The sequence below is a fragment of the Takifugu flavidus genome, chromosome 2 (assembly GCF_003711565.1).
Source record: "Takifugu flavidus isolate HTHZ2018 chromosome 2, ASM371156v2, whole genome shotgun sequence".
NCBI lineage: Eukaryota > Metazoa > Chordata > Actinopteri > Tetraodontiformes > Tetraodontidae > Takifugu > Takifugu flavidus.
In genome coordinates this window covers 13160776-13187237 of record NC_079521.1, presented here as the reverse complement: position 1 = coordinate 13187237, position 26462 = coordinate 13160776, and the positions used below count along the sequence as shown (strand labels likewise).

The 26462-nt window shown below is 46.6% G+C and overlaps 1 long non-coding RNA gene across 1 annotated transcript; it reads right to left on the bottom strand.

Annotated features, from left to right (window-relative positions):
* Nucleotides 1-3602: 3602 nt before the first annotated feature.
* On the bottom strand, nt 3603-24461 carry LOC130521795 (uncharacterized). The gene is made up of 7 exons (XR_008949454.1): nt 24365-24461; nt 24214-24276; nt 14724-15817; nt 8925-12761; nt 8717-8788; nt 5925-8062; nt 3603-5391 (listed from the first exon to the last, which is right to left on the bottom strand). It is a non-coding gene; the product is annotated as an uncharacterized LOC130521795 (long non-coding RNA).
* Nucleotides 24462-26462: the final 2001 nt, after the last annotated feature.

Genomic DNA, 26462 nt, shown 5'->3' with positions numbered 1-26462 from the left:
CTTGTATAAACCGGGACCGGAGTTTAGGATCTGTATTATCAGGATAACAGAGCTCTAAGATGGGAGTACAGGCGTTGGTGATTGTGTCTTTACCTCCTGATCGCTGTCATGCCATGCAATGCTGTTTCCAAGTTCTCTTAGTTTGGTCTGCTGATGTTCTCTGTTTTCCTTTGGTCCTGTCTGTTGTCACTTCCTGTCCTTGTTTCACTCCTTTGGAATCACACGCCCCGCCCCTGAGGGTTCCCAGCTGGGTCTCATTGTCTCTACCTGTCTTGTATCTCAGCCCCAATCTTTGTGTTGATCATCGTGCATTTGTCTGTCCAGGTTTCTTCCTTGCCTAACCGAGAGCACGTGACTATTCCGACGGTAAGTTTGACTGAGCGATTTTGTACATTTGCTTTTTTTTTTTTACCTGACCTCTCGTGTGTCATACTGTTTTTGTATTATTAAAATCCCTTTTGGATCTTTACCTTTTTGGAGTTGTGGATTTGAGTCCATTGAACTGAGCATGATAATAGTTGGATATTAGAAATGACTTTTCTTTAAATAAATTGAGAACTCGTGCGATCAGGATTCACAATGAGTGAGAGGGAGCGCCTGGAAATCTGGAGGTCAGACATGAAGTTCATTCACAACAGGTGGCATCAACCAAAAGACTTGAAAAGAGAAAAAGTTCACATCTTACACTTGACAGACTGGGAAGAATGCGGAGGAAGAGAGCAAAGCCCCAGTTGTGGCTCCGTGGTGGCATTCGTCAGGGCAATCAGCTGTTGAAATCCTGCGTTCATTAGGCTCCCATACTGGTTCTAATGGACTCGCCCTTCTGGAGGAGACATCTGATTAAATTACACAGGCAGACCTCCATCAAGGCCATCCATCTAGGTGAGGGAGCCATACTCCGGCTTCTCCGATTCTCCTTTCCCGACATAAAGGAAACTCACCAGTTAAACCACTTTATATAGCAACAAAATCAAATGTCTATTGAAAGACAGTAACCCAAATGGGGCATAGTTTAATATTCACTGTTGCACCGAAACCAATCCACCGAAACTCTCTGTGAGAGTTGTGACTGCTTACACAGAAAGTGTTGAGCTTTCGGCGCCTGGAGACAATTTTGGATTGTAACACATGCAATATAAATAAAGATGAATTGAATTTTTTGCTCAATATTTCAATTAAAAACAGGCCTATCTTGAGAAGCAAGACTCCTGCAAATCCCTTCTCCAGGGAAGATCTTTTGTGGTCTTCTCATCAACACACCAATTATGGCTCCCGTATTATCTCCTGTGATTGAAGAAAAAAGTATCACCACAAAAGTGCCACATTCTCCTCTTCTAGAATGACTCTTTAGCTTTCCGCCCCATAATTTCATTACGGGGAGATAGTCATTTATCAATTAGAATGGTAATTTTCATTAATGGCGCCCAGCATTGCTGAATATCGAATAAACCCTCCATTAATGTGGATCTCCTCTCCTGCTTCAGTAATATCTCATGAATAAACGGACGAGGTGTGAATACAAACACATTAATATCTCTGCAGAAATGCACAGAGAGCCATGGCAACATACAACAACTGCCCATCCATGTGGGTGGAATGTATTCACGCCGCCTGCTGCGCTCAGAAAATTACATTCAGGTCCTCAATCATCCCGTTAAGGCGCTCCTTTAAACTTAAAACCGCAGTCTGACGTCTGCTGCATCAACTCAAGAAATCTCACCTTGATTATTAATGTTTAAATGATGGTTAATTAAGAGATTGCGACTGCGTCACAGCCACACTCTCAATAACGTCAAAAGAGAAATGATTTAATTAAACTCCGCCGCTGATAACAGTTTGAAATAATTATTGCAAATAATGAGAAATCCACCACGACATCGAAGGGAGGGGCGGCCTGGGAACAGCCAGGTGTGATAACAGAAGTCAAAGAGTATAAAAAAGCCGAAATGTGAACATAAAAGACCAGGAAACAGCCAAAATATGCAACCGCCAGGCCTGCGGCACCCTGGAGACAACAGTGATTGAAACAAACAGATCTTTGAGTCAACAGGCCTGCACACCTGAAACGATGGTGAAGTCGGAAGAGGAGACGCAAACTCATTCAAAAGCTGGAGACGTCTTCAAACGTCTCGCGAAGTGACTCATAATACCGGCGTTGGGAGTGTTGCTGTGGGCGAGAACAGCCAGCAGGAAGTGAACGGACATCGTACGCGTGGGTCATTTGCAGCTCCTGTAGAAGTGGTCCTCCCCCACACCACGAGAGACGTCTGTTATCGGCCATGACGGAGGTGTCCGGCTGAGCTGCCAGCCTGCGTCTTTATTGGTCCCTCAGAGGAAAGGTTCCCAGTCTCGTCTGGAGCAGCGCTTTCTCTATTTTAGAAACCCCAACCTGCGATTTGCTGCTCTCCTCGCAGCAGAGTTGCTCTTGCATGAAACCACCAGCTGGGATTGGCAACGTCTCTTCTTATTGGATCAGTATCGGTTTTCTCTGATGGCTTTTAAACAACACTGTGAAAACAGTGTTTAATCACAATAGAGCATCCAGCCTGCAGACTGCAGGCTTTTTATAATATATTTAAAAAACAAGCAAACCCTGAAACATTCTTAAACATTATTAAAAATGCATGTGCTATGCTATTTATCCCCATCACTTATCTCTTCCCAGTGTGTTAAGGTGATAAATGTCACTTTAAGAGATGTTTTATGACCCCTGTTGGACATTCACGGTTCTGCAGAAGGTCTCTTCTCCAATGCTGACGTCCTCCATCGAGAGCCAGGCGGATCCGATTGGTTTGGGGTTGAACGTGCAGTGTTAAGATGCTGCACGTCCATCCCCACGTTGTCAAGGTGCATCACGGTGGAACAGAGCTGATGGGAACCTTTGGATGGTAACCCCTGGCCAGCCCCACTGTAGAACCCACTGCATCTGCTGCCGTGGAACTCCTTCTCCTCCCAGTTAACCCATCGGCTGCCCATCCATCCATCCCAAATCCATCCATTCATCATTGCGTTCTTTAGAGCCACCTGATGTTCTTAGTGAGGAAAACCTTCACAGCTGCGATACTTTGAAAGTGCCTGCTGCAGCCGCCCGGGCTTATCCTGGAAGCAATAGTCGGAATTTAAAGTGAGCTCTCACACACTGAATTTAAACCCAGGCTGGCTCAGGCGATGATGTCATCGGGTCGACCGGTTGATAAGAGGAGGGAGAGAGGAGGGAGACAGCCACCAGGTATGAGCAGCTGGGACATTTGCATGTCAGACGTCTCCTTTCAGACGGCGCCTGAGGGTCCTGCCCAGTCTCACCTGTTTGCTAACACTGAGCTCTTCTGGACAGAGATATCAGAACTTGTTCCAGGGACAGTTTTTAAAGTTTAAGGTCCCAAAACTGGTGCCACTTCAACCTTTACTTACTTTTATTCTTTTAGGTAGTTAGTTATTTTGTGATGCAGCTCTCAGGTGTTGCAGCAGTTACAACTGCCCTTTAACCGAAGGAATCGAGAAATACTGGGGGCAAAGCAGCATCAGCATTGGTGTGATTGTTGCATTTTTCTTGCACTACAGATTAACATGGATGGCATAAAAAAATGCCCAAACCAAACCTGTGAGTCCAAATGATCTTTTATTTTATAACGCTGCTTTCAGTTTGTTGTCATCACTGGCCTGAACGGAAAATGTTCCTCCGTGAGATCGCTGCTAAAGTATCTGAATCCAAGAACATTCGGTTCAAAAAGAATGGGCTGTCTCGGCTCGATGGGTCTGATGAGAATCCCGAGATGGCTTGGTGTGTCTATTGAGGCTACTCGCTTTCAGTTATCGTCCATTAGGTCTGGGATTCAAGGATCTAACAGAGCCAGAAGACTGAGGCCATAAAGAATATCATTACAGTCAACACGGCAGTGTCTGTGTGTGTGTGTGTGTGTGTGTGTGTGTTTTCAAGTGACACAGTTGCAATATTGGCTCCAATGACTCTGATGAGACCAATTTGACGTTATGACTTAAGGTGGTCATTACTGAAATGGAAGCGAGACCTTTGTTTACACAGCATTGCAACTGAACCTGCTGCTCCCTCTTGGTGCTCGCTCCCTTCTCTTGCTTCCTTCTCTTTCTTCATGTCTTACTGCTTCAAAACCACACGATTGGGGCATTTTTGTTAATGACTAATTCATTCATTTGAAGTAAACTAGAATAGCAAGGTGGAACTGTGGTTAGCATTAGCATAGCTTTGATGTGAATGTATATGTTCTTTCCTGTACCTGTCTGGCTTTTCTCCAGTTTCTACCCAGTGTGTGTCTGTGTGTATGGATGGACTGGTGACCTGTACTAATGTACAGATTTTAATAATCAAGAAATACAGCAAATCAAAACAGAAAATGGAAATACCTGGTTGTGTTAGCAAGATCGTGTTAGCGTGTAATTTGCATTCCACTCTGATCTGTAAGTTTCCTCTTGTTGCATCACAGGGATCAGGTTGACTGACAGGTGCTGTCACATGATCACCCTGAAGAACCGCGAGCACTTTGTTTCAGTAAAGAAAGAAGCCTGAAAACTCACTGAATTTAAAACCAAACAACCTTGAATGTAAGTGCAGTTAATGAGACTAACCTGGTGATGATCTCAAAAAGAGCAAAGGAAGTCGAGTGGAGATGATTAATTCTGCACTCTCTGGAATAAGCAGCATTTCACCTCAGAGCTAATTTCTTCATAAATAATTACCACTGAAATAACTATTCTCAAACAGGCATCAAGGACTTTATGATGGAAAATGTTCCAATTCATTATTCAACAAAAACACCCGCAGAAGCGCGATGAAACATTTATCAGCCCGCTGAAGAGTAGAGTTATTGTTAATTCTACATGTCACACACACCTTCTGACCTGCAATACTACATCCTGTTATGGATGTTAGCTACAGCAATTCAATTAATCACAGCAGAAGACTTAACCGCCGGTGTGTTAACAGTCAAGTATGCCCCCAGGCAAAACAGGAAGAAGAGTGTTTTGGAAAGTGTGTTTGAAAAAATATATCTGCTTTGTTGGCTTTGAGTCCGTCTGAGGTCTGAACTTGAGCTTTGAGGTTTATATTCTATATTCTGCATCCTCTGTGCCATGCACGATGCATGTATGGCGCAGACGTGTGCAGCTGCATGTCATCGGTTTAGAAATGGTCGATTGTAAATGATCAATGTTGTCGAGTGCTGAACTCAAATACATTAAAAGACGTCTACCTGACATGAGCGTTTCCTTTCTCTGCTGCTTTAAATTCTCTCTTTGCAGAATATTCTGATGTTCCATGTTCCCACAGCTGCTCCTCCAGGTCTGAGGGGAGCCGTTCGAGCAGGCCACTTCTCTGGGAAGTCTCCTCGGGGGGGGGGGAGGTTTGCTTTAGTCCAGCTGGGAAGAGACAGTGAGGCATATCCAGGACATGCTGGTGTAGCACGAGAACATAGTGGTGGTCTCCCAGAGAAAATGTAGGAAGTTCTGGGCGGCTGCCCCCACAGCGCAGATAACAACAGTCCCTACATTTACAGTAATTAAGTTTGTTCAGTGTTTTTCTGCCCCCCAGATTTATCAGTCTGTTTTTTTTTTTTTTGCAGTCCAGATGGTAAATCTGATGAGCAGAAATGGAATAAACGTGCTGATAATCGGAGCGTTAATGCCGCTGGGGTCAGAGGAAGCAGGTGTGCGGAGGAGCTGAAGACAGAGGGGCAAATATTTGTCCATTCCATACAAGAATGAGCCACTATGACCTGTGTGTGTGTGGGTGTGTGTCTGCTTGTGGGTTGAGGATCTGTCAGCCATATATTTCCATTTTATTTATATATTTCCATGTATAGAACATGCCACAGTTGTGTAGGACAATAAATGAACTGCTGGTTGTAAGTGTTGAAATGACTCTGTGTGTGTGTGTGTGTGTATGAACTCACCAGTGTTGTTAGCAGCTGCACACCAGCCTGTGACATGTGGCTTTGTCTTCATTAAACCACGCAGGCCCATCCAACATGCTGACTCCAATGGGGTCCGATGAGGTGCTGTGAAGTGCTCTGCAGTTACAGGGGTCGCGACCCCAGCGGGAACAAACCATCACACGCTCCTATGATGAAAGACTCTGTCAACAATCCGCTTCCAAGCTGCACTAATCTCTGTTGCTAATAAACCCCTGCTGCAACCTGCTTCCAGCTTTCCCTCCCAGTAGTCCAGAGCCTTCCTCTTTCATGTTGCTTGGCTGTCGACCTGCGTTTTCGTGATCAGCAGGTCAAAACTGCTCTTTAATACTGCAAACTTTCTAATCCTTTCTAAAACCTCATCACGGGTTATTCCCCTTATATATGTGCACCCCACGTTGGATACAAGTTTGCGAAGCCTGCAGCTAATTAGCTTAGCTCAAGCGCTGGAGTTGAAAGGGTCACCTGCGCCTGTCAGTGTCAAGCGTTTCAATCGGAAGTTCTGGTTTTGCACCGAAAAAGAAGAAAAAGAGGAATTAATTCTTCAGCAACCTCAGATGCTTGTGACTTTATGGCTCAGGTCTCATGGGTGGAGAAGACGACTGGGCCGTGCTCTTCTCAATCCTCACTGAGCCCTGTGATGAAGTTCCCCTCTGAAGAGTCAAGATGGAGGTTTTTGGTGACTGTGTGGTTTTTAAAGCTTCTGCGATGCTGCAAGTGTGACTGGGGCCACAATCCAACACAAGCAAAGCTTGTCGACGTGATGTATGATTCCAGTGCTGATATGATATGTCCAGTCTGAGGAGATCCGTCTTTTTGTCCACATTAATTACGCCGACGGTCCGTCTTACGTTTTCACTGCGTCCGATTCATCCATCATGGCGCAGCATTTGCATCCGTGTGCACGGGCGTGGCCGCGGCGGTGCGCGTCAACCTGATTGTTTCTCCCTGAAGGATGAAATGGTTTTTCTCCAGATAGTAACTTTTAGGAGGAGATTTATGGTTCCATGCATGATGGTGGGAGGGGACCCTGTGAGGGGACTAAGATATAAGTAGGTGAATGAGTTCCTGCTCCCCCTCGGATCGGTTCCTCATCTCACAGCCTGGAGAACTCTTTGGCGAGATGGGCTGGGTCAGCGGTCCTTTGCTAAGCAGCCCTGCTCGCTTATTTGCCGCAGACGTACAGCTCAGTTGGTGACACACATGGTGCACGTTGTCTGTTTGTTGGAATTCAGGGGCTTAATCTCTGTTCTGAATCACATTAGTTCTGAGGATGTCGTAAGCGAACACCAGCGGGGGCCGTTAAAAACTCCCAATCTGACAGAGATACGATGGAACACAATAAAAAGCATTTTATTGTTATTTGCGTGACCTTCAGGTCCGGATTCTCTGAACTCTGCTGAGATCCATTTGTGAAAACTAGATATGCTAAAGACTTTTTTACTGGATGCATTTTACATGTAGTTATTAAAATGAAAGATCGGAAGGCCCGATCCAAAAATCTCCTGTTGCTTACATAGCAGCAAATATCGTCTCCTTTTTAAATGAGAGCGTCAGCACACGGATTAACCTTTGGATAGACTAGACATCAGGTAAAATCAGAATGATTTAACAGGGATTGCTGCTGGGAGCTGGACCTTTTCCAGCCTAAAATGAGCCAGTGAGCAAACAGATCAAGACACCCCCCCAGACAGAGCGACACCTCTCTCACCCGTGGCCTCCCCCTCACTACATCATTGACTTTCCCCAAGTCCTTCTGAAACGATTCCTTGTGCTGGGGGAGGTGTCTCCGAGGACAATATTCTCCTAAAGGACAGTCTGAAAGTTGATTGACCTGAAAAGGGCTGCCTGTTTTGCTTTCTCTCTCTGGTTGCTAGGTTGATTCTCTGCACAACATTGCCAGGGCCTTTATGGGCGCCCGCCTTGCCTCGCTGCCTCTGAGCGCTCCCCGACTGCGTGTGAGAGAAAGAGGGGGGGTGGTCACCCCTCTCACGGAGGGTGGCGTGCTTGGGCTTCCCAGCCGCCTTTGTTCCCACTTCTTGGCGGTGGCATTCCCTCTAGTGTGACCGGTCCTTTTGGCCCTGCTCTCTGGCTCCGACCTCAATCCGTCTCTTCTAAATCTATAATTGGAAATGAAGAAGACATTTACTTCTCTGGGTATCTACCTGTGAACCGCTCCTCCTGTGGGAAATCTCCACCTTTGTTTCTAAATCAAAGGCTGGGATTTCTCGCTGACAGCTGAAATCATCCCGCCGTCTCTGAGCCGAGGCGAGCGCTCGTCCTGACGCTGAAACATATTTCAAAGCCTTTGCCCCAAGGTGCTCTGGTGTGGCTCCAGAGACAGTGGGACAGACACAGCCACACTGTGCTCTTTTAGATGACAAACTGAGGCAGGACAACACTCACGGCGCTGCAGCTGTTTGCTGCCATAAATCATGGGCGGGAGCGATGTGTAATCAATGCTTACTGGTTTACTGTTCATTCTGCACCAGGAGTCGCGCTGCTGTTCAGTATTCTACGCGACTGCATATTGCATGAGGAAATGTCCCATTGCTTGAACAAAGGGGGTGGGGTTGGGGGAGTTCTCATTACGCCGAAGGCTAAAGTAATACCAAAAGGCACATACTGCAGTCCCCGACTCCTGCATTTAAATGTTCATTAAGTAATGGCTGCTGAAGGGGGCTCTCTGGCCATGAATATAAAAGGCTCCTGTTGCCATTATGCCCACTCTATTATAGAGGCAAAGATGCATGCAGCAGGAGCAGAACACTTACTGTGGGCAAACACACACACTCCTCTAATCCCATGGACGAGCTGACCGCCACATACAGATCAATGGCGCTGTCCTTGGAAATGGAAGCACAAGGTGAGTCCTCCCCCCGCGTCTCTCTGCCTCATGGCTGCTGTGTATCTTTTCATCTGGCATGTCTGTGCGTGTGCTTGTGTTAGGACTATTAATCCAGCAATGCAATATTTTCCTACCTTTTGCTGCAGTCCACAAGAGACTTTCCCTTCAAAGTGGGCAACACTTCGGGACTCAATGCTGCAAAACCCACAAACAAATGGGTGGAATACCTGCAAAATCTGGATTCAGAGAATTTGGTATTGTTCAAACACTCCTGGGGGAAACCAGGCTAAAAGAATGAAAATGAACTAAAACAGTAAAGGCTGTGAATCACCAGGAGTGCATGCTAGTCTCGAGCAGAGGAGTTGACATATTGCAGCCTTCATCCGCTCAACATGTGGAAAGTAAGACTGATATGGTGTCTGATGATAGGAAATCACTCTTCTGGCTGCCTGTTTCTTCAGTGAAACAATATATTATTGACACACTGTAAATTGGCCATTTTAAAAAAAAAACATTTTCTTTCACAAACACAAAAACTCTCTGTTTTGTGGCAAGTCATCATCAAAACCAGTCTTTCCCTTCAGGATGAAGTACAATGAGCTGAATCTCATGCCTGAATAACAATAATCACAAACACATTTTTTATAGAAATACACAGATGTGTTTATCCCCTAGACGTGAAAAAAGATCCATATTTATATGCTCATTTCCATACTTTCCTGACTGCGTATGTTGAATTTAAATTGAATCCATATTTTTGCGGCGATTATTGCTGAGGTCGTAAAGAAGCTCATTCAGCCAGGAAAATCACAATCTGAGCCACGGCGGAAGCATTATCAAACAGGTGGAGTCAAATAAAGCCATGATTTGTGTGTGAAATGAAATTTACGTGCGCTCCCTCAGTACCTTTACTGTCTAGCGTAGCATATCCCGGCTACGTCCTGCCAGCGGGGACACGTTTGCATGGGTTAGTGATGGTGTTGCATATAAATGGACTTTGATTAAATCGGAGCTCCTTCGCCTTCCCCCAGAGATGAGCAGAATCGGTTACACGCCAGCTAATAATAGTGAATCTAAATGTGGCCTCGTCTAAAAGCGTCAGAGATAACGTTTTCAGATGAACAATCATAAAGTGTGGATGTTAATGAACACCGGGCTCCTCTCTGCCCTCCTGAACTGACCTCTGTAAGTCTCATCATGATGATGAAGCCGCTGTACTAATGACTATTCCCCTACTGGATTAGAAAGTCTCCCCTCGCCGCTGTCCCCCCGGCGCTAGCTGAATGCGCCAGCCGGCACCACTTGCCGAACAGAGTCCTCCACCTCCACAGCTCAGCGAGAGCTGCGTGGAATTAGTCACCCGAGATCTTTCTGAACATATACAACACATATTTCCCCTCCCGGCCCAGGTATACTTCCTGTTTCCTAGAGACAAAGGAAGGGATGGGAGGGGTCTTGCTCTGCTCTCCATTATAGCACCGGCCACTAACTTGTTCATTTCTCATTTCAAAAGTAAAAATTAGATTAGAATTAGAAAATTAGATAAAACTAGATAAAAGCAGACATACAACCATTTGGAGTAACAAAGGAGATAAAGAGAAATGGATGGATGGATGAATTCCAGGGCATCAAAGCAAGAGGGGCTCGCAGGTCGGGACTCATTATGCATTTTTATGATTTATAAAAAAATTATGTCCGAATTTTTGGGGGCTTGGAACGGATTAGGGCATTTACATGGAAACGCGTCTCTTCTAGCGTAATTTTCAGGTTATGAAACAACTTCCGGAACCAATTAATTTCGTAAGTAGAGGTCCCACTGTATTTGCATTAAGCCCCGCCTCTTCCCGCCTCTCGGTCAGTGAGTGATTGGACGCGCTAACGGGGCTGCCTGCAGTTGAATGGCCTGACATTTGGAGCCGCGTGATGGAGAGACCGGTGAGAAGTCACTGAGGGCATATAAATCTACAAACAGCCTAAATGATCACCCGCCGGAGTCGAGTACAAACATTTAACAGATGAGCCGCGCAGTCTTAAACTCCGCCGAGCCGCCGGCGAGCTCAAGACGAGCATGTATCATCGTGGATTATTGTAAACAGGGCAAACGGCTGATGGAGGACTGCAATTTTTATGTTTGGCGTGTCGGATAGCTGGTGATAGCTCTTCCCAGCCTTTCACTCGCGCTAGGAACAAAACCAAACCAGCTAAAGCAGTCAAGTCAATGTTGTTATAGATAAAATGTTTCAACTCCGTGCACGTTTGTGCTGTCTGTCTCGTACAAGTTCTACTACTGTGCAAGACCAAAATGGAACAGAATCAAGAGCTTCCAGCCATCCACAGCTTTAGCGTGGGGCGGTATAGTAAGGCAGGTGTGGGCCTGTTCACGGTGTTCGGGTGTCCAAAAATCTAATCTTGCATCGTCAAGTCAAATAGGCCCCAGTCAGGGGACATATAGGCTTCTGTCCCTCTTACCCTCCCTGATGTGCTTCCTCAGTCATGCTATCATCACTCACTCCCTTCTACCTAAACGTTTACGCAGACTCAGCCCAGACAAGTGGGACGGTGAAGCAAGTGTACGTCCCTGACAGAAGCCATCTGCCTGCTTCTCCCCTCCCATCATTAGCCCGTCCCTGAGACGATTCCCAACACATATCACTGGCTGCAATCTGTCCGTCTGCTTTTAACGCCAACCAAACATCTGAGCAGCCAAGCACTCTGATGGGTGGAGGGCTGGAAACTTCCACAGCTTTCTGGCTCTGCGATTCCTCCCATTTCTTCTCCCCGTTCCCCTTCTTCTACTCTACCTCGTCTCTTTCCTGATCAGGCCTTTAAATTGACATTGCACCTGCTCCTCTTTCACTGCTCCTCCTTCACGACCCTCTGCCTCCTTCCTTCCTGTTCTCCTTCCCACTGGCATGGCGCAGACATACATTTTGACTCTTCCTGCGAGGGAGTGAGCGATGTGCGCGTCGCCCAACGCGGCAGAGGGAGCAGCAGAGCCTGACGCGAACATACGCTGTGAGAGCTCCCATTTATAACTTCTCCTCCTAATGAACAACAAGCTGAATGCATCACAGACGCAATTACGTCCAGAAACTCATTTTCACGAGAACAAACAAAAGTGTTTACTCTTACTACAAAAATCAGGATGGATGCTAATGAGCTTTTGGCAGAAAATAATAGGAAATTGTACATTTCCATGCTAAAGTAGCTAGGACTTGGACTGTAATCCATTTCCCTGTTCTCTGCCCTCCTGGCAAACAGAAGCTTAGAGGGAGTCGCAGCCAGGTTTGCCATCTGCATTTATAACCTCACGTTGTGTGTCAGCAGGCACGTTTACACCTCTCTGGCTCCCCCATCCTATGTTACCACCATTGTACTTGGTGACATGTGACACTGGGTTTGGCTTTAGATTTGGAAATTTGCTGAATCATGTTTGCATCCTGTGTCGGCTCCAGCGCACTCCCTGGTGTGACATAGGGGAGAAAAATAATTAGCCATTAAATCTAAAGTATACGACCGTTTACAACAGCCCTGGTTAAAATCCTATAAATTCTACTAGGTCTTTGGGGTAATGCATAACAGCACAACATTTAATGATGATCATAAACATATTTACGCAGGAGAAATATTCAAGGATTTAAAAAAACATTAAAACAGCGAGCTCAACTGCACAGCCAGGAATACAGGTATGAATGCATGTTTGAATTGTATAGTCATAAAATCAGAAAAATCGGAATTAATCCTCCAGCTCTATAATTGAACTCACCTGTTGTTAGCAGCTATTCCCATTTGCAGAGTCTCCCACTCCCAGTTTACACAGTAAAGAGGTGTCAGCAGGTTAATTAGAAGGAAGAATATGTTGAGGGGCCTGGAGACACGGGAGATAAACAGAGGGGCCTCGCTCTCCGCGGCCACTTCCTCGCTCGCAGGTGCTACTGGCGCCAACGCCGTGACCCCCAGCTTTCACACTTCTGGAGAAACCAAAAAAAAAAAGGGTGACAGTGAAAGACAAACAATTACGATGCGTCTTCTGGCGGCCATTTATGTCCATAAAGCTCCACCTGGACGTGCATTGTGCTCAGGCTCCACAGTGTGAGCTCGAGCACAGCCTGTGGAACCAGGAGGAGACCAGCAGGTGGGTGGAGGTGATGGAGTGGCTTCATTACTGCAAGTGAAGGGTAATCTGGCTTCATGTAGAGGGGGGGTAGGGGCATGACATATATAAATTAATGCACATATGAGTTAATTTTTGGCGCGAGGGTGTAATCCCACAACCAATCATCTGATAAAAATACCCAGTCGCATATGAAATCATCTTTAAAGGTCAGTAAATTGCTTCATGGAAAATGTTTGCCAACTTCATAAACTAATCGGTCCTACACTTTTTGATGTAGGAATTCTCCACTTCACCCTGTTTATTTACCAACTTTTATCTCCTATTGACTGATTGAGATAGTATTTTTAATTTCATGGAAATCTTTGAGAGCAGGACAACTGACCCCAGTCGATCTCTTTTTTTAAAGCCAATTTTAGTAAATGGATGATGCTGCAAGGCCAATTCCTGTAACCTGGCATGCTGGTTTCCAAGGCTTGGACTGAATCCATTCATTAACAATGAGTGTGTCTGGGGTGTAACACACAATAAACCAGATTTCCGTCCCCCACGAGTCCTTTCAAAAGCAGCTGCACGAGTCTCAGGCTTACAGCTTTGATAATACAGCAAAACATTCCGAGAAGAGCTGCTCTCCGAGGCGCACACGCACAGGGTTTTAGCCCAGAAGCATGTTACTAAAAAGGATATTTATTTCAATTGTTGCATATATTTGCCCTCTGTGCATCTCAAGGAAGATTCGGCACGCTTGTAAACTGCATCTGTGCTGCCATGAACGTAGCACAGATGCACAACACTGATGGAAGGTTAAAGAAATGTAAAATAAATTGCACGGCGAGACATCAGTCGTGACAGAGCAGATTTCCGTGATATGGATCCTGTTTCACTGTCTGGACCCAGTTATCTGCTGCTGTTCCAGGCATTACAGCCTCCACAGCCCCTGGTTGCATTAGCACGGGCGCACGCACAAAGTGGAAAAGTAAACCTATACCTCCAAGAATAAGGCCAAGTCGATGGAGTAATGGGCTTTCCTGATGGCAAGAGACCATAATACTCTCTAAAGAGGTTAAAGCTGCAGACAGGAGAATGAAGAATACAGGATTCTGTAATGTGGGGGGCTGGGAAAGAGCAAACTCTGTAATATCCAGAGAGCGGCTTCAGCTTAGCCTCCATGATGAATATTCCTACTTCCCTGCTTCTTGCTCCTGCTCTCCTTGTCTGTTTTATCTTCTGTTAAATAAAAAAAACCCACCTCACTTGGCGTGCTCGTTGGAAAGTAATGATCCGCCTATCATGGCTGGACCACTGGCCATAACTCAAGAGGAGAAACATTAGGAGAACTCTAATGGGGACAATCAGAGCTACTACATCTGATGACTTCATCCACTCCACCTGTTTGGTTTGAGTGAACACTTCATAACTCCTCCAGTGAATACGGTAAATACAGGCGTGAGCCAATAAGACTATAAACCACGCTGATGAAAGTGCCGCGGCCGGCTGAAGGGTGCTCTCTGAGAAAGCCATAAACGAGGCCTGTTCCCAACCCCCCAATTTACATCTAAAACGTGATGCGGTGTTTGCCAACATCACAGCAGAGATTGAAACACCAATCAATAAGCAATACAACCCCCAAAAATGTCTAAACGCTGAGCCGGAAATCAACCTAACTCATAGCAACGCACCAGAAAACAAGTCATCCCAGATAATATAAAACCCAAATCCTTTATTTTTTTTCAAGCCGTCTTTTTTCCCCTCCCCACGCTCTCTGTGTGAAGCAGGATGTTCTTAACAAGGCATGGCATTTAGAAAGAAAAATAGCAACCTGGCGCGCTCTCCTCGTGAATCTCGTGGCTGATGCAGTACAATTCCATTAGGCCGCCTCCTCCAGCTGAGAGCTCTCTGTCTGTCATTCATCACCGGCTGCAGCGCAACACTGGAACAAAGGGGATGAAAATTCACTCTCGACACCAGCTCTGACTTTATCTCTCACCTCCCAAACTTTCCTCCTCATAATTAACCTCTAATTTCTCTCGTTGCTATTCTGCAGCCTGAGTAACAAATGGAAAAGAGGCTCTACGTCTGAGATGGCCACAAGCTGCTACAACTAGATACGAGAGAGAAGGCAGAGCATCAACACCAACAGCCCCTTCACATCTCACATTAAACCACAAATGCAATTAGCAGTTTTAGGGAAGAAACATTAGTTTCAATGGAGCTTCTGCAGCCCACAAACTGGGGATGTGTCTCCACATAGGTTTCCCTTCCTCCACTCTGAGTGACAGGCTGGTTAAATAGGTTCCAGTTGGGTCAGGGCAGGCAGCAGGGGTGTGATTTTAGCCGGGTGCACTTTACGCATGGGGACAGTCTGAACACTTGCAGACCGTGTTACAGAATTTAATTAAAACTCACCCTGAGACACAGGAGGAACACCTTCGCCAGCGTTTGATTTTACACAAGAGCTCAACCGAACACGGAAGCGCTCAGCGATGCACCCATTTAGTCCGAGCAGGATTAGTTTTATTACTGGCAGATATTTTTTATTGTGAATATTCCCCTGAAATGACGTAATTCACCCACTGAGAGCTTGTTAAGTGTGAAGATGACATGCTTGGAGAAAGCTTACAGTGTGTGTGTGTGTAGTCAAACACAGGCCTTACTGACTCTCCAGTGAGCCACTGGAAGGCCATAAACACAAGGACACCTTAATTAACAGTTTGAATGTGTGTGCAGGGGAACCTCCTCCCAGGGCGGCTGTGCCTCCACGTGTGTGTGCCGAGCGGAGCCGCTGTCAGTGGAGGGCAGGAGGCAGAGCTCTGCCTGGCAGCCAAGGGGCGCCGCTGATCCAAAGAGTCCTTTTGGCCTGTCGTGACGCAGAATATTCCAAACTCTGGCAACCGGCGGCAGCACCAGGTGGTCCTGTCAAGACACAGAAGAGGAAGATGGAACAGGAACAGAGCGAACCATGCCAGCCCTGGAGGAGTGAGGTTGTCAGAGCAACACCGGCTGACAAAGGAGGACAAATGCATAAGACTGATGTGTGGCGGTTGGTCACAACAGCTGTGTGTGTGTGTGTGTGTGTGTGTGTGTGTGTGTGTGTGTGTGTGTGTGTTGTGAGTAGAAACGAGGAATGAGTTTGGGTTTGTGAGGGTGGAGTTCTGGTAAATAAATACTGAATCCAGTATTAAGTGAGTGTGAAGGACAGAAGAGTTTCCAGGGAGAGCCGAGGCTGGAGCACGCCTCTGCAACCCCAGGGAACGCCCGCTCCTAAAGCTACTCAGCACTCACAGGAGGTGATGCAGAATGAGCCAAAGGAAAAGGAATCCAAGCTTCAGAGTAAAAGACTTTTCATTAGTGTTCGGTCACACCAGCCCGGTTTTACCCTTCAGCAGATGGAAGTCTGCACACGATGCTCGCCATCTCCTAAAGTTTGGTTCCACCTGTGTGTCTGCAGGCCGGCCCTCCTGCTCGCACCCAGCCTCCAAAAGTCTTTGATGGCTTTGAGACATGCGTTTGTTCTCCGCGAGGCCCGATACAGCCCATCCAGCCAAGTTGTGCTCTTGTGGCTCAGAGAACACGCTCACGTAGCATCAGTCAGCCCCGCATCGGCTGGATCTCCACCTCGCTGGCTGTGAGACAGGCGGGAGGAGAAATGTCTGAGATAAACAACCGAAACAGCCAAACTCAAAATGGGGAGGGGGTAGAGGCGGGAAAGGAGGGACATGAAGGCTCGAGTAGATGAAAGAGTGCTAATATGGAAATGATTCACCTGGAGAACAGTGGCGGGTGTTTTTTCTCCAAAATTTGTTGTCTTCTGTTTGTCTTCAGAGAAAATAATTAATTGAACTGTCCGCCGTGTGATTACCCCTCGTCACCGGCTGATTGACTATCTGTCACATGCGCTCACTTTCTCGGAGTGCTTGGACGTGCAGGCATCCATCTCTATCAGCCGCACGCAGCGAGGGCGCGCGCACGTGAATGCACACCAGATGCATTGTCCCTGACAGACACCTATCACACACGCCATCACTCGGCTCCTCCTGCAGACGCAGACAGACAGGCCAGTCTGACAAATGACGACTGCATTGTTTAGATGGGGTGGGTCTGCATCGAGATTGTGACCATGAGAGCGTCTCTGGCGGGCTGACAAGACGGTGTGAGGTAAGGGACGTCGCTGCCGTGAAGCGGTGGGGGGTGAATGGTGGCAATGATGCGACGCTTTTGTTTGCAAGGTCTTCAGTTTTTGGCAATATTATTATTACCTGACCTTGTGCTTTTGCGTTTTTTCCCCAATGCAAAAGAATTTTGTGATTTGTTTTTAATTTATTTTGTAATTCACAAAACTCGCGACAGTCTGCAGAGCTCAGGTTAAATAGGAGGCCGACCCTGAAGCCCCGGTCTGAGCTGAGACCTGTTTTCCAGGGCCGACTGAGCTGTGCGTGCTAATGGACTGAATGGAGAGATGAAAAAAACCCTCCAAATGGAGCTCTGACTGTGATTCACACTGAGGTCAACTAAAGAATCAAACCTTTGCCACAATCACATCTCTACACATCTGTCTATCCCAAGAAACTTCAGGTAACTGCGATTAAAATCTTTCTAAACACCAAACTACACGATGTTCCTCTGCCAAGCTGGTCACTTAACCCCCAGACATGCTAACGCTGAACGCTCTACCAGCAAAATGTCGCAATAATTATCAAGTTTGATGTCAAATATGTCTCACAGCAACTAATATATGTTAGCCATACTCAGAAAAAGGCCGATTGTGGGGACTATCTTGTCCCGCACTGTCACAGGACAGGGACATTCCATTTAGAGCCTTTTTAAAATGTTTCCCATAGAGTCTTTACTTTACTCCAATCATTAATGAATAGATAAACTAATCAGTTTTCCCTCATCGACTCTGGTTTTATCATTAGTTTGGGATTCATCTGAAGGACACACCTGCTATTACCCATTTACTAGCATCTAGCTGAACATTTCAAATAGAAAAGCAGAAATAGTCCCGTGATTAAAGTTCAGTTTGGGTTTGATGTGACTTGACGTTGAGACTGGCTGCCTGTCTGATGACTTGCTCGCTTCATGCTTCAGTGTTTACGGAGGGAAGGAGTTTGGGGGATAAGCCTGTCAGAGGCTCCGCCCGTCAGCAGGACTGCGGGGTCACAGGTCATGTTCATGTGAATAGTGGAAGATCTGCAGCTCCGAGCAGTCGTGCACAGAGCTGCCACAGAGCTTTGCATGTGGGCGGACTAAAGGGTTTATTGTCCTTTTTTTATTATTCCCCGCTGTCTTATGCAGCCTGAAAGGCCCCAGTGGACGGAGTGGATGTAAATCATCCAAGCGTGTAGGGAAGGAGGCTTGACCCTGGAGGAGAGACACAAGATGTAAACTGAAACTGACCCAGTCAGAGCGGACGATTCTTTGTGGTCTCGCTTCATGTCGGGGAAGTTTTTCATACTGCAGCATAAAAGCAGAACCGTTTTAGGACAGCTCTAAAAATAAATTTCATTGGACAGCAAATAAAAACAATACAGAGGAAGTTGGATCCTTCTCTTCTTCCTTGTTAATGACTGCGCTCATTACAGGGATTTATATGGAAATTTGAGCTCCTGCGTGCAGATTATGTAGGAAGCATCAGAACTAAAGCAGAGAAAATGGAATTAAGGGATACACTCAACAGACAGAGGTGCTTTATTACTGCCGAAGCCACTGGCAGGGATAACTGAAGACCAGAAGTTCGGAGCAATGTGCCGAAGTTCCGCAATTTTCTGGGAAGAGGAAGGGGGAAAAATGAAGTAATCAGTATGAATGCACAAGTAGCACAAAGCCTTTCAATGGCAATTACCTCTCACTGTGTGGTAGAACACTGTCACTGTTCTAAACGCAGAACCAGAGAGACCAAAGATGGACCTGGGAGAGCTCCACTGCTGGAGCTGGATCTACATCTGCAGACAGCCAATCGTCTGCAGACGACGTCCTGGAAACCTCCGGCGTTTATGAGTGAGGTGCCGCCAATGCTGCCATTTTAACTGAGACCAAATTAAACATTTGTACTGATGGCTGAACACATGCAACCGCTCTGATGTGTCACATGAGACTGGGGGGGGGAAGGAGTGTTGTCTACACATTTCACAACTTAATCAGCACCTTACAAACGGCCGTCTTTGTCTCCTCCAAACACCCCATTTTCCATTTCCGTCACCACCACCATTTTCGGCGCCGCGGCGTGCCGCGCTGGAGTCACGGGGCACGTTGTGGGAACTGGGGAGGCGGCAGGGAGAAGGCTGTCTTTCTGCAGCTTCGACTAATGAGCTGTAATCTGGAGCAGCAGGAGGCGATGGCTGCTCAGAATCCTCGCTGGCAAATGGAGGAGGAAGCATCAAATCAACGGTGCTCATTTCCTGACAACAAAGGGAGCAGTGGGAGACGGTGTTCCAAACGACCTTTGCAGTGTTCCTATGATGCGTTTCCTTCGTGCAAATTCAAGCATTCTCAGCAAGTAGGTGGACTCTATAAAAAGAATGGTAAATGGATGGTAGATTTACTGGCTTTTCCAGTCATCCTGAGCACTTAGAGGCCTGTACGCTACAATAACTTCTGCATTCTACGTCAGCGCTACGCCGCGACCTGCGCTAGCACACGCAGTTGGTGCACGCAATCGCCAGCGATGCGGATCCGAGACCAATTTGGCGTTCATATCCTGCACAAGGACACTTTAGCGCGGGGGTGCAGTGGTGGCCGGACCCCAGCCATCGAATCACTGGATAACTCCTCCACCACCTGAGCCGCAGCCGCGCCAAGGCTTCAAACGCTGCTCTGAGTCGTGCGGGGCCACAGAACTGATGGCGCCCCCGTCGTCTTTTGAGCCACTGCACTGAATTTTTCACACAGCCACTTTCTTTCTAACACATCTATCCTCATTTCATTTCACCTGCTCTGTCGGTCTGCAGCCTGCCAGACCCCATGCTGTTCATACTCCACATGTCCCCACCCTGCGTGTCCTTCTGTTTCATCACCCACCAGATCCGTCTTCAATATTTGCCACGCGGCTCAGATCTGCAGGCGGGGAAAAGGCAAATAGATTTGGTAAACAAACCTGATAAGTTCTCACCCCTGAACAGAATAGATCTCAGTGTGAGACGATCCCTCTTATTCATCTGCAGCTTTGAAAATATGACACCAGCTGCCAGAGCGGAGCAGGAACCCCAGGTGATACGTCTCAATGACAGCGCTGACCGCTCCAGATAGAGAAGGTTCAGCAGCAACAACGAGGGGAGTGTAGAGCAGAAATACATTTATTTCCATTCAAAAGTCACACAGAAATGTCACAGGGGGCACCATGGGGAAACAAAATGCTCTGAAGGAGGACAACAGAGAGTGGGGAGAGCAGGAAGGAGGGAGTAACGGGGGAAGGCGAGAGGGAGGCGGAACTGTAGTTTTCACCTCAGGGTAGCCTGCTAAAAGCTATCTGTTCCCCTGGTGATGGAGCAGAGCACAGGTTCTTAATATAGGCTTGCACACGCGCACACACAAACACACACACGGACCTTTGCCTTCAATCTTTCCACTGTCCATTCCCCCCCTTCTCTTGCCATCATTCCTCATATAGTAGCCTCAACCAGCCCTCCACCAAACATCTGTTCATAATCACATTTTTCTTTGGTAGAAATAACAAACTGCTCCACATTCTCCAAAACAGCCTCCTCCAGTAGCCGCAGCCCCAAATGAAATCAGGCTTGCTTTATTACATGTCAGCATCTCTTCTTATTCTTTTTTTTTTCTCTCGCCTGGGAGGAGATTATACCTTAGGCTTTAACTGCAGCAGCAGGGGGGGAGAGAGAGAGAGAAGAAATAGAGTCAACGATGATGGGAGGGGAGAAGGGGTCTTTTTCTTTCATTGCTCAAACCACAGGTGTTTCTTTAATACCTAGCTTTCTTGGACGTGACAGGGAAATGAGGGGGTTGTTTCCCCCCATCCGTCTTCCTCTCACCTGCAGGACTCATAGTTTTCACTCCATTTTCTACAACGGCTCTGCCTCAGTCCCCTCTCTGCAAAATACGGCGCCGCAAAGGCCACTCACTCCATATATCTTCCTTTAGCAATTAGAAGATTCCTAAAAAATTAAAGCACCAGTCAAGGTGTCCATTGAAACTACTGGAACAGGATTCACACAGTGTGAAACAATATGAAAGATTGAAATCTGCTCCGTTCCATCGCTTTGAGACGCGTGCGCGCGTCCACATATGGTGGAGATACTCGGCTGGGCTGTTTGTAGCTGACAGGCTGGTGCGTCTGACTCAGTATGTTCATATTCAGCACACCGAACTGCTGCCGCCTGCCCTCCTCTGCTCTCTCATTTCACTTGGTGATAAATACGAGTAATAACAGAGATGCATTAGGAGAAGATTGTCTTTTTTTCATCTAACTGGGAGACAGAGATAGATATTGATCATATGGTGAGACATTGTCTCACTAGACCAATCCGTCTTGTGGTGCGAGTAGTAACACGTCAGTGGTAATGTACGGCGCTCCGGGGCCAGAATTACTCTTCTGTACATGGGGATAACTGCTCTTCCTATTCTGCATAGTGCCAGACCTTTAATGGCTCCGGTGCACATACAAGGCCAAACAAGCTGTCCGGTTTCAAGATGCAGTTTTCACTTTGCTACCTCTGAGATCTTAACCAAAAAAAAAAAAAAAAAACAGAAAAAAACAACATCTTGACCTTGTGCCACTTTTTATGCAACCTACTTATCTTCATGCAGATTTAATAGCGTACTGTTTCATATTCATGTGCTCAGAACCTTGCTTTAACTAATGGCATGCTAATAGAGTATCTCCAGCAGAACGATCTATTTAACTTTTTCTTTCTGTTCTGGAGCCTTTGAGAGTCATCCTGCTGCATCCTGGACCCCCCCCCCCCCCCCCCCCCCCCCCCCCCCCCCCCCCCACACACGCACACACACACAAAAAAATCATGCATATAGGATGAAATGCTTCCTTCCTGAGAGGAAATCTAAAGCATTATGGATGTTGTCTGTCTTATCTGGAGAGACTATCCAGAAGGGAATAGAGGGAAATTATTGAGAGGTGAGTATTTGTATTTCACCCATGTCAGAGGTGCCAGGTGGTGTCCTCTCGGGTGGGAGGTGTGTCGAAATATGCATGTGCGCATGAAAAACAAAACAAACAAAAAACACCACCAAAATGCCTGACAGTTTCCACACCTGTCGGCATTTGCAGAACAGGCAGATCTGTTGGTGTGTGTGTGTGTGTGTGTGTGCGTGTGTGTGTGTGTGTGTGTGTGTGTGTGTGTGTGTGTGTGTGCGTGTGAGATGCACAGAGAGAGCTGGCGCTCAGGTCAAGGCTGAGGGGAACCAGGGGGATGTGTGCGCTGGGCTGTGACTACTAACAGTTGTGGGGGCCTTGGTTGTCTCCATCCTGTCATCCCTCCCTCCTCAGCATCATCCCCTCTTCAGAGAGCGCCAGGACTCAGATGGGCTCGCTCTGTCAGCCATGACGCTCCAACACCAACAACATTTTCCTATTTAATGTTCTTGGATCAACGAGCACAGCTGTATAGATAACTGTCTCTCTCTTTTGTTTTTTTTGATCAACATGTTGGAGTATTATCTCCAAAAATGCAGAAAACTTCATCAAACATGCAGCGATATCACAACCTGGCAGCAAGTCAAGAGAGGGAAGTGCTTATAAGTATTCGCGACAGTTACAATGACATTTATCGAATTTAATCAGTCCAGATTTCCAACACATTCGCTTTATTTACTGCAGCCACATCTACACATTCATCAAATCCTGCCTAGACAGATTTACATCCTGTCCAGTGAAGCATTGTCCTGATCATGAGAGAAGCTTGGTGTAAACTCATTATTTGGTGCCATATAAGGCAGCGAATCACGAGAGCTGCTCCACTGGCAGATGTGATGGGGGGGGGGGGGGTGATGGGCTGATTGTGACACATTGCGGAGATGGCGTGAATTCTTATTGTATGCAGCACATAATGCAGTTTCTGTTCCCGAGCCGTGACAGACACGTGTGTGCACAGAAAAGCACACATGAGGTGCACACGGTGGATATGTTCGGTTACAAAGACACGCCAGTGCTCGCTGTCGGGTGTGGCGTTTCAAATATATTCCTCACAGTGGGGGGCGGCAGCGGCGTGCTGCATGGCCCTGACGCCGCCCTGATATGTGTTAGAGATCATATTCATGTCCCACGTGTTCAAAACCATATCAATATTCCATGTCCATAGAAACATCTGACCCCGAGAGATGATTGATGAGTTTCTGTGGCAGCTCAAAAAGCAGCCGGGGGGGGGGGGGGAAACAGGGGCAGGCACGGGGGCAGCGGTGAGCGGGCACGCCTGTCTGTACGAGACGGAACTCCATTTGCACCAGGACGTAAACACAAGACAGATCACTCAGCTGAACGCAACATTAATTACACTCTATGTATTTGCGAGCGTCACCGCTGATGGATGCGCCCAGGACACGCAGATGGGGAACGTGCTAACGGCTGGACGACTGCGTGCAGAATATATGAAATGTTGACTAATTATATACTCATTTGGCCGCGCCGCAGATCCAACTGGTTCCTAATAGCACTTTAGATGACGGTTCATATTTAGTATTCTGGGGCAGCATAGCCCACTCTATTCATTATTCACATAAACCATTACATGGATGTGAACCACGTCAGGGTCTCTGGGCAAAATGGACAACCCAGACTCTGGCTTTATAATTAGAATCATTTGTTATGTGCACATAGAGTGTGTACAATATTAATACACAGATGAAAACATTAAAAAAGGGACATTAGAAAACTGTCATAAATATTATTTTCCCTTTAAGCTCATCTGGTGGCAGATTTATGTTTGTTTTGAATTTACCTGCGTTCATTTGCTCCTCTAAACACCTGAGGCCATGTTGGTTTGATTAAAATGGAGGCATCATGTCTTGAAATTGTTGGGGGATATTTTAAAGTTCTGCTCAACCCAGAGGGCTACGAGCGGGCGAAGTGGCCAGAATGAAGACGCGAGATCCAGGTACTGACAGATATTTGTAGTTTTTCAACTTTTAATCCATCGATCAGCAAATGGATTTCTATTTTGCCGGTAGAAATCACCTTGGACAGAGCAGCAACACATCAGAGGACACGCAAACCATGGACCCAGAGCTGCGGCGAGACAACAATCCCACCTTAGACATGAAAGCACCATCTCCAACCTGCACCAATGAATAAAATCATAAAATCATTTTATTACCTACTAAAACAGAACAGGATGCCCCACCTCTGTCGGTCTGCCAGTTAGCATCACTCCCCTCTGCTTTCTCCAGCTTCTTCACACGCTGGCCTGTGTCAAGACAGGAGTTTTAAAGATGGAAGGTCATTTAATGCAAACACTTAAAATAAGAGGCAACAAGGAAATGATGAAGTTTCACCGGCAGTAAGTAGAACTCCGGTTATTGGGTCATTGTGGTCTTATTATGGTGGAGGGTTTTCATCTTCTTTCTGCAGATTGGACTGCGATGTTTTACTAAAAATAAAGCAAAAAAGCTCTTAGCAACGTGGCGTATTAACATGTTAAATAAAGCAAAATAATGGAGTTGGATCCAGGCACATGTACTATTCCATGTAAACAGAAATTGATTGAAAGCTTTTACACAGAGATCAGGGGTTAATGAGGGGATAAAGCTAAATAATATTCAACGCTAAAAGACTCCACTTTAGACGGCAGGAAGTGGTGATGCTGCGGTTTTGCCTTTGTTCTACACAAAAGTTGACACGGTAGCTTGTGAAGGAGCTTTCAAACACAGGTGCGTCTGTGCCGCTCTGCAACACACTGAACACTTCAACTTGACAAGATGAGTTTTGTCTCACTCTAATTTCAAGAGTTTTTATATCAGTATGAGCCTCTTTGATATTTATTAGAAAATACATTTGCACTTCGCCATTTCTTGTCTGTTTTTTTTCTTTTTTCTTGAGGGCACATATATGTTAAGCTTTGTTTCCAGTTTGGCTTCAGCTCTCCACACGAGTGGGTACCCTCCAGATTCCCCTCCAGCCTTTCAACATCCAGTCAGGTCTTTCCTTCTCTTGGGCTTTGTCCTGGTGGTTAAATCTCTGTTGTTGGAGTCTGGCTTTCTAGTTTTGTTTTTTTTTACCTGCCAATCCAGCTTTGTAGCTTCCCCCAAAGACTTTCTGGCTCCTCAACTTCCTGGCAGCCCAGCAACAGTCTTGCTCTTATCCATCTGTGGTGACCTCTCAAGTGACTCAAGATGCTCTTGAGAGCAGAAACTCAGTCAGTGTAGACAATACCTGCTGCATTTGTAGCTCCTGGGGCTCGTGCATTGTTAAAAATCCTGGCATCCGGCTCTGTTGCCGGTGCCAGCCTCTCCCAGGCTCTTTCCAGGCGTCCAGCACCTGCGTTGGTCCGATGAGAAATGAGGAGAGAGCCAAGTCTGCCAAAACTCGTCCCCGACTTGTCATCCCCTCGCGGCTCAGATCTGCCTAGACTGCAGCCCTCGACCTTCCAGCTCCTCCCTTTTTACCTCGCCCTCCCAGAGCCTGTTCTGGAAGGTCGCGTTCCCATTTCCACTCCGTGCTCCGGAGATAATCTGACCTTGTCACCCGCCGACCCAGCTGCTCCTCATCAGCCACAGGAGATACAGACTTCAGTCTTCCAACATCCAGTCTTTCAGCCAATGTGGCTCCACATCTGTTTAAACTTTTGTGATATGATCAGCAGTTTGCTGTTTTTAAAGAAAAGAGGTAAAGAGGTGAAGTGAACCAAATGTAGAAGTAAAGGCATTTAAAGTTGTGTGAAAGCAATCTGGTTCACATGCTCCTCTATTCCATGAATATATGCTGAGCAAGGTTGAAGCAAGACAAAGGAGGGGGAAACTGTGTGTGTACGTGTGTGTGTGTGTGTGTGTGTGTGTGTGTGTGTACGTGTGTGTGTGTGTGTGTGTGTGTGTGTGTGTGGTGTGTGTGTGTGTGTGTGTGTGTGTGTGCCTTCATCCCCTGACACAAACCAGAGCAGACAGAAGAGCGCGTCAGAGAGCATATTGATACCATCTCAGCTCCTCTGCTGTTTACAATAATCAATGTCAGTATGGATTGTGGGTGTGTGCGGACGAATGAAGATAATAACGCTGGAGAGAGTCTGCAGTGTCTGATATTGTGCAAGTGTCACCAGGCTGCAGTGATGTAATACTTCAAAAGTCTTAATAATACAGCACAGCCTGAAAACCTAAGAGGGAATAGTGACTTTACATCCGACGTCCCGTCTGCAGGCAGCTAAACTAAAGATCCACAGACTCCCTTCAGTGTTGTAGCGTGTGGTAAGTTTCTGTGATCCTGCCAGCAAAGAATTCACCAGAACAAATTTAAATGTATGTTTCTTAGGGCCTTTTTGTGAATTTCAGAGGATTTCAGAAGGATTTCATCTGGTCAGTGGGCATTTACAGGTCTTTGATTGGTTCATTTAGAGAGGATATGGTATGAAGAGTTTTGAGTGAGTTCCACCTCTGACAATGA